Source organism: Cebus imitator, unplaced genomic scaffold (assembly GCF_001604975.1).
Source record: "Cebus imitator isolate Cc_AM_T3 unplaced genomic scaffold, Cebus_imitator-1.0 Scaffold12, whole genome shotgun sequence".
NCBI classification, from domain to species: domain Eukaryota; kingdom Metazoa; phylum Chordata; class Mammalia; order Primates; family Cebidae; genus Cebus; species Cebus imitator.
This window is the reverse complement of record NW_016107327.1, coordinates 204,446-206,839: the sequence shown is the minus strand read 5'-3', so window position 1 is coordinate 206,839 and position 2,394 is coordinate 204,446. Positions and strand designations below refer to the sequence as shown.

Sequence of the window (2,394 nt, the reverse complement as noted above, 5' to 3'; positions counted from 1 at the left end):
TGAGAACTATGCTTTTCTGATTAAGACAATTGTCTAAAACCAAGCCACACAATTATGAAATGAAAGTCTGCCTAGGCTAAAATAGACACCAAGTAACTGACAAATACTTGAATAACAGTGAACCATAAACTGATATAAATAGGAAATTCAGCAATTGGCTGATATCAGCTAGAAGACTTCTGCTTAATGTCTTACCATGACTCCTCTTATAGTGGGTTAAATGGTGGCCTCCCCAAAAATATGTTCTCCTGGAACTTGTGGATATTACTTAATTTGAAAAGAAAAAAAGGTCTTTAGAGATATAATCTGTGATTTAGAGTAGCCCCATATCCAATGTCAACGGTCTTTATATCAGAGAAGGCAGTGTGAAGACAGAGGCAGAGACTGGATGACGCACTACAAGCCCAGCGGTGCCAAGGACTGCCAGCAGCCACCAGAAACGAGGAGAGAGGCCTGGGCTGGGTACTCCCTCATAGCCACCAGAGGGAACCAAGCTACACACACCTTGATTTTAGACTTCTGGAATTCTGGCCTCCAGAACCATAGAGAATAAATTTCTGTTTTAAACCATCCAATTGTGGTAATTTGCCCTGGTAGCCCCAGAAAAATAATACACCTCTTTAAAAATATAGTTTCCAAAAATACTAACCTACTCAGTTTCCTGAGCACATTACACACACACACACACACACACACACACACATTATAATCCCCAAATCTTTTAGGGATTAGGTGATCTTGGCCTAAATCCTATTTCTATGACCCGTGATGGTCAAAACCCTCCTCCATGTGTCCTGTAAATTTCCACGCATACTTCCTCATGGTTGGGGCTGCCACATCAAGTTGCACAGACTCCCTGGCTAGAAGACCTTCTGTAGTGCACAGTCTGCAATTTACCAGCACTCTACCCTCAAAGCTATGCACCTGCCATGGGGCTACAATGCCTGTTTTTCACACAAAGGTACCACTGTGTCCCAAAGAGGTATCACTTAAAAATGTGTACAAAAATGGCATGTCAGCAGCAGTGGTTCTCCCTGTCCACTCTCTTGCCACTGATCCTTGCCACGGCTCTCCCAGGACTGGTATCCACAAATAATTCTTTTATTTTAAGTTTTTAAATTGTTATTTTAGGTTCAGTGTACATGTGCAGGTTGATTATACAGGGAAATTCATATCAGAGGGGTTTGTGGTATAGATTATTTTGTAACCCAGGTACTAACTTTGTCCCCAATGGTTATTTTTTCTGATTCTCTCCCTCCTCCTGCCCTTCGTCTTCAAGTAGACCCCAGTGTCTGTTGTTCCCCTCTTTATGTCCATGTGCTCTCATCATTTAGCTCCCACTCATAAGCGAGAACATGCAGTATTTGATTTTTTGTTCCTGAATCAGTTTGCTAAGGATAATGCACAAATAATTCTTTTTTCTTTTCAGTTACTATAGTTCTAGGAGCACAAATAATTCTTAAACCTAGTGAGAGATTACCAGAGGTTGCACAGAAATTCCATCATATACCATACAATTTCACCATCATGTTTAGTTTTCCATTCATGTTCTCTCCTTTCCAATGTCCTGAAATTCTTACACATGACTTTGCTACTGATGTAAGTCATACCATCAACCCTGTCTGTGCACCACATTCTGGAGAATAAAATTTTCCCAATCTTCTTTCACTATTTTAAGTCTCAGAGCCTTTAAACATGCTGGCTCCTTATACCTTTGTCAGAAATAAACTCTTGTCTATTTATCTTTCAAACACTACTTCAAAATGAAAGAAATTGAATTATTAAAAAGTAAAGATCATGCAAAACCAAATTCACCAGTCAGTCTCTATCTCTCACAGATGAGCCTCTGTTCTCTCCTATCTCTCCCCAGCTGGATGGTAGCTCTTTAAATGCTCAGCCCTGACTACTGCTCCTCCCACGCTGCATTTAATCACACACTCAAATGTTTGTTTTCTAAGCACTTTTCTTATAATCAAATATCCTAAGAGGATTAGAGTCAAATGGCTATAATCAAGTTTAAATTCCTGTCATTTTCCAAAAATTGATAACATTAAAAGTCTGACAAATTCTGCTGGCTACCACTCTTTGTAATGACTTAGACACAGGCTAGAGTAGAGTCTTTTTCTTTTCTGCATGAGATTTCTACAGTAGTTTGGGGTTGCCCTTGTTTTTTGCACTTCTACTGGGACATCATTTTTTTTTTTTTTTCAGACAGGGTCTCACTCTGTCACCGAGGCTAGAGTGCAGTGGCATGGTATTGGCTCACTGGAACCTCCACCTCCTGGATTCAAGCAATTCTCCTGCCTCAGCCTCCAGAGTAGCTGGGATTACAGGCGCCTACCACCACACCCAGCTTATTTTTGTATTTTTAGTAGATACAGGGTTTCTCCATGT

At 40.4% G+C, this 2,394-nt stretch overlaps 1 long non-coding RNA gene across 1 annotated transcript in view; it reads right to left on the bottom strand.

Annotated features, from left to right (window-relative positions):
* LOC108282146 overlaps window positions 1-1,913 on the bottom strand; it is an 8,580-nt gene extending 6,667 nt beyond the window's left edge. Inside the window, exon 1 of the long non-coding RNA XR_001816285.2 lies at window positions 1,816-1,913. This is a non-coding gene — a long non-coding RNA (uncharacterized LOC108282146). The remainder of the gene's footprint in view (window positions 1-1,815) is intronic.
* Window positions 1,914-2,394: the final 481 nt, after the last annotated feature.